Genomic DNA, 15,315 nt, shown 5'->3' with positions numbered 1-15,315 from the left:
AGCAGGGCTCCTAGACCACAATTAACATTAAAAGGCTCTACCTCAAGAAGCCAGAGTTTTATCCTGCTGTTTTTCTATTCAGAGCAATATTACAAGACTGGAATGTACCTCAGCAACTTTTTAGCCTTTGCCCATAATAAAGAGCAGGTATTTTCACCCTGTGTAAGAAAGAGAAGCTGCCTGGTTGTGTGTCCCCACCAGAATCTGAACACTGGGGAGGGAAACTCCTCTGCTAGCAGCATACATATAAATGAATGCAATCTACTCCAGGTGAACCTGCGTTAGCAGGTGGGTTGGACTAGATGATCTCCAGAGGTCCCTTCCAACCCCAACCATTCTGTGATTCTGTGAAGTGGTTTTTGATTTCACTTGCTGAAAGGAAGAGGTTTGGAGAACTAGTTGCACTTTGTTTTCTGTCTGGCACATCTTTGTATTGTGACCCCTAATGAAGGGTAAGCCAGAGGAGGAAAGCCTGGTTAAGAGGGGCTCAGGGCTTTGTTCCTTGTGGAAGCAGAGCAGCAGCACATTAAGCTGTCACCACTGATATGCGTATGCAGCAGTGGGAGGTGTCAGGTATTTCTTAGCTGGTAACCTCAACTCTGGATGACTGATTTTGTTACCCCTCTCAAAAAAATCTGTCTTTTTTCAAGTCTTCCCTACAATCAGTCAGGTTTTGGTCATTGGTACCTGGAACATGCTACAGATCACTACAGTTCTCTGCTTGTTCTAGCTTAATACTCTGAGTTTTCTGCTTCCCTGCTGCAGACTGTGGTCACTTACTGATAATTAGAAGGTGAAGCATGGACATTAAACAGAAACCTCCACAGATTCAGTTTCCTACAGTATGTTTATCCAGTCTACAACTAGATCTGCACAATGAGTGGGATGCCCACTTGGCTTATTTTATACCAAGAAGCACCTTTTCTGAGAGGAACCTTCTTTGACTGACGTCCAGCAAGTATCCAAACGCACCCAGATTTGAGGAGGTCTTGATTTATGTGTATTGACATGTGGTTAGCTGGCAGCTTGGGGCTTTGTGCAGAGAAGCACCTCATCCTAAAAATGATTGCTTTAATTTCACTCTCATGCTAAAGGTAGAGGATATTAGAAACCGAAGTCTTAATGGCTTACGATAAAATATGGAATAGCAACTACCCATTACATTTGTTATTGTCTCTTTCTTCTGTAAATCAATGTAATTGGATTTCTCCTAACTTCTCCAGTATTGTATGCAGCCGTGTGCAATCACAGGGACATTGCACAAAGATGAATAAGCACAACGCTGTTTTAAACGAGCAAAGCACCCAGTAGCCTCTCCGTAAGATTTGTTTTGTAGCACAGTCACGTTCTCCTCAGCAGGCCTGGCTCTGTCCTAGGGGGAGGACGCCTTTTCCTGCAGTGTCTGGGACTTTCTGCAATATTTAGAAGCAGCACATGGACTTCCCACTGCCAGGATTGTCCCTGTCTCAGAAGTGGATAAGACCCTCTGCTGAAGATGGTTTTCAGTGTTAGTGAATTAATTCCCAACTGAAGCTTGTCTCTGCCTCAGTTTCCCCAGCTGTGTGACTTTGCCAGCTACCTGGCCTCTCACTAGACTTTATTAATTCTTTTTCTTTGCCCAGGATTCTTGGTTTTTTAATCTGAGAAAAATCTGGTGCTAAGGCCAGCTACACAGCTGGGACATCTACCTGCCCCCTTCCCCTTCTCTCCAGGACAGTGCCCGTGGGATAGCACTCACAGGGCTTCCCCCCCTTGCCTGTCAGAGAGCTTACCAGCAGGGTGGCTGCAAGCCCATTTTACAGAGGGGGAAACTGAGGCACAGAGCCAGATGTCTAGTACAGGATCATTGGCAGGCCAAGGTGGTGCTGGAAGAAGAGTCTGTGTTTCCTGAGCTGCAGGTCTGTGCTCTCACCTCTGTTGTGTCTCTCTTGGGTGCCTTTTACCCATGTTAGTGCCGGCCAGAGGCAGGGGAGGCGCAGAGGCTCCCGGTGAGTGCGGCTCCTCCGGGCTGCTGAAAGCCCTTGGTGCAGGACCAGGCTGCCTCGTCTGTCCCAGGGAGAAGCCAGGATTTGTGCTCTGCTGCAGGCATTTGTAATTGCCCAGAAGCTCCTGAGGGACCCCAGGAGAAAGCAAACAGTGTCTGGCATGCTGGGAATTCCCCAAGTGGTGTCCAAAGCTATGAGCTAAAATGCTGGTGTTTCACTTTCCTCACTGTCTTCACAGCAAGGCTGCTGGTCTTCGCCTGTCCCTCCTGCTCCTGCCAGCAGACAGCTCATTTCTTCCTATTGGGACAGTGAACATGTCCTTCAAATAACGGCAGCTAGAGACCGAACCAGCTTTCCATCCAGAGCTAGTCTTTACTAAGGTGCATGGCAAATCTGTTCGGATCTGGAGCACCGGTCCATGCTCCAGCACTGTGAACCTCTCAAACCAGCTCTGACATGGAGCCTGTAGCTGAGCTCCATCTTTAATCACAGCAGTGGCAAAGATGGGACATCTGCGCTTGGCAAACATGGCTGGAGACTGCAGGAACCTACCCCTGGCTGTAGGGTTAGCCTTGCAGGGCAGTCAGGGGCAGGAGAGGCAGCTATTGCACCTGGGACATGACAGCTAAAGCTCAGCTTTGCAGCGTCGCAACAGTGAATGCAGCCCTGAATTTCGCTGGGCTGCAGTTATGCTAGCTTTTTTTGGGGAGTTAACCATGCTCCTAGGGTATGCACAGTAAAAGTCCTGCATGCATAGCCAGCGACGCTGCTGCCTCCAGATGTCACTGAAACAGGCACATCCTCCAGCTGGGGTGGGTTACAGACAGTGCCTGTGGAGATGACTTCCCGGGGACCTGACCCTACCCGCTGCTGAAAGGCTTTTCTCACTTAGCACACACAGGGAGAGGGCACGAACTCTCCTCCTGGCTCGCTGTGAAGCAGGCTAGTATGCTTATCAGTCATTAACCTCCTCCCTCACCACCAAGAAACCCCCTAAAAATCCAAAACCACCATAAAAATGTGTTGGCAGAATAGGAGCGAGTCATGCAGTGATATTTGGAAAACACGATCCTGTTTTCAAAATAGATTAATGATGGGTTTGGTGCCGAGGAGTCTGCCCTCCCCAGCCTTCCCCTCCCCCCACCCCCAAAAAGCGTTACGGGCAGGTCTGCAGTCCAGCACTACAACTTCCTAAAAAATAAATAAAAGACTAGCTAATAATAACAGCGCCACTACTATTACTACTAATAGCGCGCTTCTGGCTGGCAGCGTCTGCTCTTTTATGAGCCTGCTGTGAATGAGAGGAGCTGGGGAACGGGGAGGTCACCAGCCCCATATACTGGGCTCCACCCTGGCAGGGGACTGGCGTTGCTTGATGGAAGCTTAATGGCGAGGTTAAACATCTGTCCCCTCGGATCCTGATGCAGTCCACACCACTCTGAGCTGGAGCTAATTTTGACAAATCCGAGGCTTTTGCCTCACATCTTGCTTGAGACCAGGCTGCATGGGCTGGAGGTGTGATGGGGTGCAGTAGGTGCTTGAGAGAGTCATGTTGGAAAAAGCCCCTTGGATATGCCTTCAGCAGCTTTTTCTCTACTAGGGCTAGTTTGGGGCAAGGGGAGCAGAGGAGAGGTTGGGTACATTTATCTGTCAGTAATTCAGTTTTGCAGGCGACCAGTGCCTGCACCCAGACCACTTTGCTGGGGGCTGCTCTGGTCAGTTACCCTGGTAAAACCCCACCAAGCACAACTCCAGCGCCTCCCCAGAATTTTTCTGGCTGCCCCCACAATGTTTTGCTCTGCGGCACAATCTGACTGGTCTGAGCACAACCGCTACTTGGAGGGATTGATGCTGTGTCTTGCCGTGAAGGATTTCAGCGGCGGTTCCTGGGGACGCAGGGCAGAGCAGGGCTGTCGGCGGCAGCGCGGGGCCAGGGGATTGCAGTCACATGCTGCTACTGCAGGGCTGGAGGAGAATTAGTAAAATTTGCTGCAGGATTCCCACACCCTTGCAGCAGAGACTGGCACTGCATCCCGGGGGCCTCTGATTCAGCTCTTTCTCTCCTTGGTCTCGAGTGCCAGCACTACGGTTTTATCAGATACTATGGACTATAAAGTGATTTTCCTAAAAGCCGCTATTCAGAGCAATTGCCCCCACCCAATGCTATTATTTAATGAAGTCAATATACAGCATTGTTACATGATATGTTGTTTGTAAGCTATAAGCTTTCAAGCTAGGAATTGGATCAACATTATTCAAAGCCTTTTCAATTTGCTGTGCCTGCCAACTTATATGTTGATTGTGGTATTTTGCCCAAACAGCATCAACTTGCTAAACTGTTGGAAGAAATCTATGTACATTAACAAGAAGGATTAGAGTCTGTCATCAGGATTTACCTGCTTGTCAGCAGAGATGTGGCTGCATGCACTCTGTTTTTCCTATCTGTTGCTCAGTTTGCTTGCATGCAAGAGTAGCTACGTCACAGCCTCCTTCAGGCACTGTCAGACTGCACCACACACCATTTGCTAAAATGGAAGCAAAGGTGGGAGCCTGCAGGGGCACTGGAAGTTGCATTTGGGCTGTGCCAAGTCTCTCTGAGCTCTCTGCTGCACCGAAGCATCATGATTGAAGCTGTAAAGCTCTCAGTGTTGCCCTTGCCCAGGGAAACCCACCTGGGCCACTGCAGCAAGGCTGGACTACGGCTGCTGCAGCTTCCCCTTTTTGAGCTCTTTTTTAAACCATAATTTTGCAGTTGCGTTAGCACAGAGTTGGGTATTGAACTTCTATTTTCAGAGGTGGAAGGTGGGAGGGCAAATGAGCTTTGCTTAATAACGCTATTGATGAAACGGTCCCAACTCACCCATGAAGTTCACTGCTCATCACACTGAATGGGCCGCAGCTTCGCTGCTGGCTGTTTGCTCCTTCCAGCAGTGCTCTGCAGACCGAGCGGCAGTGCTGCAGCTCTCATCACTGACACGGTGTCTTCTTTTGTACAAGATCATTCAAACCATTTTCCTTTGAAACAAAAGCTTTGTAGTTAGCAAGGAGATCTGAGGAGACGCTGTCAGGTTAGGGGCTCAATGAGGTGATGAGTGACTGAGTGAATGAATTGATTTGCAGCATATGGTCTGCACCTCCCACAGGCACTTCGGACTTCTTTATGCCAAACACTTTGGCTTTATCTGCGTGAGGACATAGCAATACAACCCTTCACTTATCAGGCAGACCCAAAACTGGGTGTGTGGAGACCTTTGTGGTGGGAGAAAGTGATGCTGAAGAAGGGGGACAGAGGAGACAGGTGCTATTACAGATGCAACGGCCTGTGCTTCTGTTTTGCCAGCTTTGTTCTGCTGGTCAGAGCAGTGGCTTTTTTACCCTTCTCTTGCCAAAAACTAGCTGTGCTGGCAAATGTCCCAGTGCTGATGCAGTCGTATCACTTGAAAAGGACTCTGCTGGCATTATTTGCTCTCTCTCCAGAGCCAGTCTGAGGTATTCCAGGCAAAGGACATTGCAATAAAGCTTCTGGGAGATGTGACCTGTAGCTGGGGAAGATGGGGTTGCTCAGGAGGGAAAAGATATCCTTTAAAAAATGTGAATCCATCACTTGTAATTTTATATGCATATTTGTTACAAAAAAAAAATCAGAACAAAAACAAACAAACAAACAAAAAAAACCCACCAGGCTTTTGGGGTGCTCCCCTGCATGCTTTTGGAACCTATACAGTTACTGAGAGAGCCAGATAAGCACAAGCAGGAGAAAGGGAGTAGTTTTATCCACATGACAACTGCTATGCCATAAAACCCAAAGGCTTGGTCAGAGAAGCTCCAGGAGGTCCCATGTTGGCTGCTTGAAGCCTGATTGTCTCCATCTGACCACCCCAGCCTTTGCAGAATGTTACTACTCCTGTAGCAGTCCATATCTTGGTTGTGAACAGTCCCCTCGCATTAGTGGTTCATCAGGGAAAAAAATAGTGATGGTTATGTGCCCATGTAGAGGTGTCCCATTCAAGGTGTGTGGCACAAACACATTTTGCTGTGCTGTGCTCTTGTTCAACACAAAGGAAGATTTCCCACAGTAAGAAGGTCCAGGTGGCACATGTCCTTCTGCTGTCCTGCCCTCAGTTCCTGCACAGGCCTGGGGAGCTGCAGGAAAGGAAGATGGGATGTGGGCTAAATGGTTACTATGAAAGTGAGTTTATGTGCTCACTCTGTGTGTGTGTATGTGTGTCCCTCTCCCCCGTCCTCCGATTTTGAACTTATTTGACCAAATGGGGCAAAATTTCAGGGACCTCAGAAGTATCAATCTCTTTTAGATCCATGAATATTTAGACAGGTAAGGACAGGTAAGGGGCAGCAACACATCTTTCCCTGGGTATCTCGGAAGAATCCAGCATCACCTTCAAGAAGTTGTTTGTAGAAAACAAAACATCATTTATTTTGCTATGTACAGTATTACTTGTTTCTTTGATTGATTGCACTTGTCTGTTGTACAGTATAAAGATCCCAGGTAGGGCTCCGTGATGCTGAGACTCAGGGTTTGTTTAAAGCAGGATGTCTCAATGACGTCTGTGTTGGACACATGGCATTGCACGTTGGAAGATGAGGGGTGAACGGTGCAACAGCTGCTCTTCAGATGTCCCTTATGGTAAGTCTTTCAAGAGAGCCCCTGGTGTAACCTGAAGATGCTGAGCAGCACTGATGGTTTGCAGCATGAACAATCAGAGGATAAAGATGATGTCCCTGGTAGCCATCAGGTTTGGTTTGGCTTCCTAGGCCAAAATCCAGTGCTGCCACTTTCAGTGAGACCCCTGCCTGGACCTGGACCTGCCGATTTGCTTGGTGAGTAAGTCTGTTGAGCAGAAACGTAACAACAACCTGGATGTACCTGGGAAAAGACACTAATGAAGTCAAATTTCAATGATGACAGGGTGGTAGAAGTGGGGGTGGTGTCAGACTGTAATTTCCTTCTTGTATTTCAGAAGGAGGTTGGGTGCAGGAGCTTGAGACATGGTTCATGCCAAGTTAGCGAGATACCTCAGGACCTCCATGAGCTGGCACAGTCCAGAGCATGCATACACTGCATGGGTGGAGCATAACCACATGTACCTGAGTGCTCTTCTGTAGGCTCTGAAGGTAAAACTTGTTTCTTTCCTTGCTTCAGGATACAGACAAAGGAGAGAGGGGCCAAGTCCGTGTCCTCTGGATCTTGTAGGAATCGCTTGTCAGATGAGCAATAGGTGAGGTACTCACATGGGAGCATCAGCTCTCAGCTCCTGGCAACAGAGAGAAGGGGAACCAAAGGGAAGGGCTCACCCTGAGGATGCTGGTAAGGGCAAAAGGGATGACTTCCTCTCTAGATGCTGAAATTACAGAAGAAAAAAAAATTCTTTCTACACAGCAGTTTTAAAGTAAGGAAAGAAAACCCCTCTGTTCGAAAAAAACAGATCCAGACACAAGCCCCAAGGTGGGAGTTACAATACAAATGGTTTTCCTTTAGTAACATTCATGGCAGAATTCACTTTACTCACAGCATACTGTACATTGGCACAAATGACATTTTAGACAGAAATAAGATTTGTAGTTTGAATGTCTTTTAAATTACTCCTTTGTTTTCATGCCAGGGGGTTTCTAATTTTTTATGTCAACTCCTGCAATCCCTAACAGAAGTAGAAAAAACCCAGCTCAATGGCAGAGGGAGGTGTATTTACCTTCATTAAATGAGAAAACCCCATTACATAAAGAACTTTCTGACCCCCGGTGCAAACTGTCAGCCTTTGCTAATGCAGAAAGTATCACAGTATGTTTGGGATTGGAAGGGACCTCAAAAGATCATCTAGTCCAATCCCCCTGCTGGAGCAGGAACGCCCAGGTGAGGTCGCACAGGAACATGTCCAGGTGGGTTTTGAATGTCTCCAGAGCAGGAGACTCCACAACCTCCCTGGGCAGCCTGTTCCAGTGTTCTGTCACATTCACTGAGAAGAAGCTTCTTCTCAAATTTAAGTGGAACCTCTTGTGTTCCAGCTTGATCCCATTACCCCTCATCCTATCATTGTTTGCCGCCGAGAAGTATGCCGACAACTTTAGTATCACACTGCTTTTACCCCAAATAATTCAGATGTTTCTATCTTTCTAGTGTGTTCACAGGGTAGATTTGAGGATATGCTCTGTATAATCGATTTTGCCGCTAATTTCATGTAAAATCAGCTATTTTGTTTCCGTTGTGGTTCTGGGTGGCTCTTTTCTAGAATAAGAAGGAATCTCAAAAGGAAAGGAAAAAATATAGCCAGAAAAGCATTCAGTGGAGAGAAAAAGGTCAGGTGTGGGATATGATATTGTCTTTTTTTTTCTAATAGTTTCCCAACATCAGGCTGAAAGTATCCCATGGAATTCACAAGCATCTTAAAATGAAAGGGGAAGAAAAACCCATCCCAAACAAACCAACAGCACAACATGATTTTCTTGCCTGTGTTCAGACTCTGGTCAGGTTCTAGAACTGCCTGTTTGCACTATTCGTGTTTATTATTTTCCCTGAAAGAAAACCAGCACAGAACAATGTTGGGATTTTTTCTTCCCTTTTGGGCTGGCTTTTGTGGTGAACACCGTGTTTCCTCTATAGCACATTTTTTCCGTTTGTTTTCATGTATTATACTTTCATAACTCCTACAAGAAAACCCCAAACTTTTGAAGGATAACTTTGAAAAAGCCTCACTTACTGTAACAGTATTTTTCATGGCACAAGTAATATGCACAGATCATCCACTGATGCAGTCATGTGGCTTGAAAGGTATTTGTTGTATTATCTCACTTAGATAATTATGTAGGCACTGGTGAACACCACTTCGAAATAGTCAATAAAGTAAGGTGAAAACCTGAACTGTCTTTGTTTTCACACATTTTGGAATGCCGATAGGAAACTCAATTAGCAACCCAAGGAGAAGTATTGTTTGTGTGCATTTAGCCCTAAAGAGTCCTCTCAGTCCAGCTCAATAGATCCCATAGAAGCAGTTATGAGACCAGATGTTTTCCTCATTCATGGCCAGCATATATTTCTGTACAGAAAAACAGTTGGGATTGATGTAGATACAAGACCACTTTGTGATCTGAGCTCTGATCTTACACCTGACACTGCTGTCCGTGTATGCTGCAGGGCTGCGGAACAGACACTCGAGGTGCGAGCTGTGAAGAAGCCACAAAGCCAAGCGGCACGACTGCTTGTACCCATTAGCCACCAGGAGAAAGACGAGTTCCTCATCCTACTGAAGTTGGTAGGAGTTTTCTCATCGACTTCGGTGTGTTTTACTCTGACTGTCTGGTTCTTTGGCTCCAAAACACACATTTTTATCTCCTGAGCAAAATGAGAGTTCCTGCAGCTGTTGCTAGTAATAAGTCTCTTCAAATCAGTCACTGGGGAGGAACTTCACTCATCTGTACACACAAAGCTGGTGTAATGCAGGAATGTCGAAAAGCGACTGTAGCCAGCACCTGCAGGCAGGCGCAAAAAGTCACTTTTCATCGACTTCAGAGTGGTAGTTCTGTTTTGACTTCCAAAGAGTTTTTCTTGCATGAGAACGGTGGGGTTTAGCCTGGAAAATGCTGGAGCCAGCTGAAGGAAAGTGCAATTATAGCTGCTGATTAGAGATGAGTGTCTGCTGGGATCCCCCTTCCTTCCCTTTCCAGCCCAGAGGACCAGAGGAGTTGCTTGGACTGGAAAGCAACCAGCATGTGGAGTGTGACATGGGCTTGAACTTCAAGTGTCTTTTAAAGGTGGTCAGTTGTAATACTTCATAGAGAGGTGCCACAAGATCTGTTTGTGGGGCTTTTTTCCTTGTTTGGTTGGTTGTTTGTTTTATTTTAAGGAAAAAAAGGTGAACTTTACTTTTCTTGGAACAATTGAGTGTGGTAGCTTTTTAAAGGAAATTAAAACCAGGACTTTTTTCTGCATTTTTGAATAATAAGTAAACTAGTGTTGCTGGCAGCGAGAGGGCTACTGCTGAGTCAAAAGATGGCAAAGGTTCCTGTGCTTGCCAGCAAACCTCCTCCAGGCTGAGTCTGCCTTGGCAAAAAGAGTTCCATATGGTCCTGTATGTATGTGTGTATATGTATTTTCTCGTGTGCGTATACCTATATGAAGACAGGAGTTTTTAAAAACTAAACTAAAATCAGGGAAATAAACTACCTATCAGATCCCAAAGGGCTCTGCTCATTTTAAAATATTCTTATTTTAAAATACCTACATAGTTTAAAAAGCTATTTTCCATGAGGCCAAGATTCAGAAGCATTGTCCCAATAAACTGTGAATTCATCAGGAATGTGGAGGATATGGAGGGCGAGGCTGAGTTATCAGAAATATCAGCAATAGGCTTCACGAGCATCACAGCAAATATCTGAAGAGTGAACTGAATTTTATGCTGAGTTCCTGTTCTGGTGAAGGGTTGGACCAGTACATCTTCACTGGTGCTATGATAGAAATCTGCCCCTCTGCCCATACTTTGAATGTGGGACAGAAAGAGCTCTATGAGCGCTTCTTGTCAATAGGGATAAATTCTGGTCTGAGAATAGAGATTTTTTCCTAGCACATGCTGTAGAAGGGATGGAGAGATAAGTCTACTAGCTTTGTGCACTTTGGCCCTCTTACACATACTTGATAATAGTTTGAGGATAGTATTAGGATCATCTGTTAGTCAGACTTCGAGTTAATTAACCAGCCAACCCGCTCACACTGGAAGGGGCTCACGTATGATTATGAGTCACCCACTTGGGTAACTGATATTTGTCTATTTTTAGGTAGACTATGAGGCACCCAGACACTACAGCAATGGGTTCCAGATCAGTACTTTAAATATAAGAAATATACTGGTGATTTGGACCTTGTGGATGAGAGGAGTGTCTACTTGCTCACAAACTCTCCCTTTGTAGATGATGAGGTCAGGCTCATCACATGAAGATAAATTCCTTATCCTAAGTATAGTTAAGGCTCATTCCTGAAATATACAGAAAGCATTATTTTGGGATGGATCTGTATGTGCTCTTGCAGCCCTTAATTGGCCCTAAGTGAAAAAGTTGATCTTATCCATGTAAGAGTATAAATATGTATGGTGCTACATTAGCAACTTCTAAATCTGTTTTGTGCCTTTGTCCTTTATTCTCGAAGCCTGGTGCTGCTGGGTCCATGGGAGCAAGCCGAGGCACAGAAGGAACGGTGGGATTTGGGAACAGCGGTGGGGGTCTTTGGGACTGTTGAAATAAGTTGCCTTTCTTTGCAGGTGATCACACTGTATAATCCCTTTAGTTAATGCATCAAACTCAGTTTCATACTGACTTAAGCTCCTGCCCTTTGCCATCCCAGAGCCACATTTTCCCTGCCACCTTAAACACATTCGTGGGCAGCTCAGACCCATTTGTTTTTGTGCCAGTGTTGACTTTGCGTCAGTAGCTTTTGCTATAAGGCATGTCCCAGTTTGTTCCATCAGGAGCAGAAGGAAAATATTTCTTGTCCATATAAGGGGAATTTGGAAACGGGAGGAGGGCTTTGTCTAACTGGGAGTCTTCCAGGGGTCAGGGCCCCCTCCTCAAGTGGAGTAAGTACTTTTCTTAGTTCCCCCTTCCTTTCCTCAATTTTTGACTCCTCCATGCTTTTTTCTTTCATACATTTCTCCCACCATCTTCCTGTTTTGTCTCCTGTGGCACCTGGTACATGCATTCCCTGTCACTTCTGTCTCCATTTTGCTCCCTTTCATCTCCACTCTCACTTTGATGCTCAGGCCTCCTGGAGACTGGCTCCTTCACCCATGGCGGTTTGGGTTCCCTTTCCAGCTCAGGTCAGGCTCCTTTGCCTCCCAGCCAGGCACTGCTCTATCAAGGGCCAGGCACAGCTTTTACAGTGGTGACTGAGAACTTCTATTGCTGGTAGCTCAGGTCAGTGTTCAACCCTTCAACAAGGGTGAGATATCACCCATTGTGGCTCTTCAACTCCGTCTGTGTGAAACCATGGTGCTTGGGGTCCTTGGCTCATCCCTTCTCACTTGTTTCTCTCTTCAGGGTCTCCCATGGTGCTGTCATGGTGCATCTCCCATGGGTGGCCTTGCAGAGGGACCAGTGTCCATGTGGCTTTCTAGCTCAACCATGAACCTTTGCTGTGAGTGGGCAATGAGGAGCCCCTGAGGTAAGGCAGCCACCTGGAGAGAAAGGCATTTCCATTGCTTGCTGTTTGCTTTTGGTTTTGCGGAAAACATGGGGTAGCGGGACATAATTGTCACTGATTCCCCTGTGGAAGTGACTTTGGACCATGGTGTTGATGGGAAGAGAGACAGCTTCAGTGAAATGCAGTCCTGGTAGCATTGCTGGGTGCCTTGAGCCTCACACATTTATCTGTGAATGTGAGATTTGGAGCGTTACTCAAACTGTGTAAGTAATAGTTTATTCATTCTTACTCTATGGCCTAATATACTGAAAAAAAATAAGCTGAGAATAAGGGATCTTTCTGGAAAAGTGTCATTTTAAAAATAATTACATTAGGCAAGGAGCTGACAATTTAGAATTCCCCTTTTTTGGATTTATGTCTTAGTATTATAATTTTAACATTGTTTTTGTTTAGTGTACTTTGTGTAAGCAGTCACTTAATTTGCAGTGACTTTATTTCATTATTACAAAGCTGATTTCCTTGTTTTCTGGTATTTGTTTTAGCATTGAAACTACCTAAGCACAGTCCTCCCTTCCGTTTCTAGATAGAAACCCCTGCATTTTCATTTTCCTGAAATGGGATCTTTCAAGATTTTTCCTTGAAATTGTTTTGCTGTATACATTTCATGTTTGGTCGCTTCTGCAATGAAATGTAATGAGCTTTCCTTATCGTAGTTTCAAGTGCGATAGTACTATAGCACAAGTCCTATGATTTTGGTAAAGGCAGCAAAATGGTTTTTACACGGAATCTTTCTACATTGTGATTACGATAGGATTTGGAAAACAATTTTCGGCGATTATGGTTAAAATAAAGAGGGATCCTTTGTGCGTGAGTTCAGACTCTGAGACAACTTCTCGCAGCAGTTTTACCCCAGTTGGTGCTTGGGGGAGTGACATTGAGGAGGTTTAGCACTGGGTGATCGGAAAGGGATTTTCTGCAAGCCATGGAGGCCTGGCAGAGGCAGCGTGGCGGGGAGGGTTTTTCTGTGTGCCTTCTGGCTCTTGGCTCAAGCCAATGGCACAGTTCTCATGCTATTACAAACACTCAATTAAATCACCAGTGTATTTAATAAACAATTTAAAAATATCCGACGTAGCAAAACAAACATGGAGATGACAGGATCAGTTTTGTTTTTAGAGGTGGCGGAGAACAGAACGTCCTTTTCTTGGAAATGCTACGTGTCCAGGAGGGAAGCTGCTCCTTTGCAGCGTGTGTCTCAGCTTCTCCAGACGTTGTTTACAAAATCTCAGGCAATACTGGACCATGGAAACATATGTGCCAATGTTTGAGGTAGCATGGGGTTCTCTAGCTCTCCTGGGGATATTCGTTCTATCACTTAAATCAAAATCACTCTTGCAATTCTTGCATATGAGGGCTAAAAAGATTTGGTAAGAACCTAGGAAATAAGTAATTTGGGCAGAGAAAAAGAAGCGCTTTTACTGACCCAGAAGCAGCTGTCTGGTTTGAAAATAGTGGCAAAAATCATACCTGGGCTTTGTCTTGAAAGCCGTTATTTCAGCTGATGACCAAGGAGGTAGCTCTCATGCATTCCACCTAGACAACTGCAGCTAAGGGCTGGGTTTGGTTGGCTGATGTGTGAGAAAGACAGACCAACCTCCCACTTTATGTCACAAGTTGTATTCCTGCTTGAGTAGTTTGAAAACATATTAATGGCCCCTTTTTAAATAAAGCAACAGATGGAACTTCACTTCAACATCCCAAATATCCCAAATACAACACAGTATTAAATAGTTTCTCCGAAGCAACCTTCTGAAGTTAAGCTGAAGATGAGTCTTCCTTTGTGTCAGTGTCCTAATACACCTGAAGTTCTCAGAATGTTGCCCGATTTTTGTTCTTTTTGGGTTGAAAGATGCATTTCCGAGCAGATTGGAGGTTTTAATGCAGGTTGCCCTGTTGCTCACATTTCACGCTCATCTATCAGGTCTTGAGGAGCCACCGTGCTCCTGTCAGTCCCCATTTGTTGGTGTGCTGGTAGAAAGGCTGGTGCAAGGTGAGAAGCTTACAACTGAGATCCTGAGGGTTCATTTAGCATGCAGACTGGATGCAGCAGCTCTGCAAAGCTGCCTTAGCTTGCACAGGTGTTATATCCCTAATGGGTGTTGCAGCAGCAGAGAAGTTACAGGATGCCTCACAGTGGTTTTGCTCCTTATTATTTCTGTGTCTGGCTCTATCAGGTCTCTTTGGGTACAGATTTTCTCTGCTGGAGTCATCCTCTCGGAAAGCTTTATGTTCCTCCCACCCTGGCTTAGCAACTAAATGTCTTGCAGTACAGGAGAGTCCTGAGGTTTTCACATTTATAGAGTAGGGCTGTTCCTCCTGAATGGACTAGATAAGCAGATGGATTAGATAACCTCTCAAGGGACCTTCAATCCCTTTCTTCTGTCATCACACTCCTCAAAGAGATCCTCCAAGTGCTGGGAATGGGACTAAGGGCTGCCTGAGGGGTCAGAAGCAAAGGGACTTGAAATGGGTATTTCCACAGAAGGGTAAAAAATGACCCTGAGGACTAAAATAGACTGGTGTCCTTCTGTGAGTGTTTGCAGTTAAACTCCCAGTAACGTGTTGGCTCTGGGACTTGGGGAGAATCTAGAGAGACCAGTACATTTTAACTTCTAGATAACACTCAGTTCTTGGGCTGTATACCTTAAAAAAATTACATTTAAAAAATCTATTAAGATTAGGTTCTACTTCAGTAATGGTTTATTTTTGTCAAGGACTACTAGTTTAATTCTTGGGTCGGTGTGCTCTTTGGATACCTGTGTTCCTTACTTTTAACAATCCTTCAGCTCTAGTTTCTCTTGAAGCAACACCTGGGTTATTAAAAAAAATAATGGTCCTAAACTGATCCAGCTTGTGAAAATTTACCAGGAGTGAGGGGAAATATCTGTTTAGCTCTGTTTCAGTTTTGTTGGCATAAATTTAAGATGTATAAAATGTCGTGGAGTTTAAGATGTCCATCCTTCAGGTGACTTCATGCTGGTGGGTCACTGCGTGATGTGAAAAGCCTGTAGGGCTTGATTTGCTCCTGTCGCTTCTCCCCACCAGACCCAGCAGCATCCGCTGTTGTCAGCTCCCTCAGCTGGACCCTGGTATGAACAGGACCCTCCTGCCAAACTGGGGAGGTGTTTT

General features: G+C 45.5%; 1 long non-coding RNA gene across 1 annotated transcript; it reads left to right on the top strand.

Annotated features, from left to right (window-relative positions):
• Positions 1–6,533: 6,533 nt before the first annotated feature.
• LOC135579533 (uncharacterized) lies at positions 6,534–15,298 on the top strand. The gene is made up of 3 exons (XR_010472745.1): positions 6,534–6,630; positions 7,147–7,222; positions 9,133–15,298. It is a non-coding gene; the product is annotated as an uncharacterized LOC135579533 (long non-coding RNA).
• The last annotated feature ends 17 nt before the right edge of the window (positions 15,299–15,315 follow it).

This window comes from Columba livia, chromosome 5 (genome assembly GCF_036013475.1).
Source record: "Columba livia isolate bColLiv1 breed racing homer chromosome 5, bColLiv1.pat.W.v2, whole genome shotgun sequence".
Lineage (NCBI taxonomy): Eukaryota > Metazoa > Chordata > Aves > Columbiformes > Columbidae > Columba > Columba livia.
The sequence above is the reverse complement of the archived record's forward strand: the minus strand, read 5'-3'. Positions and strand labels throughout refer to the sequence as shown.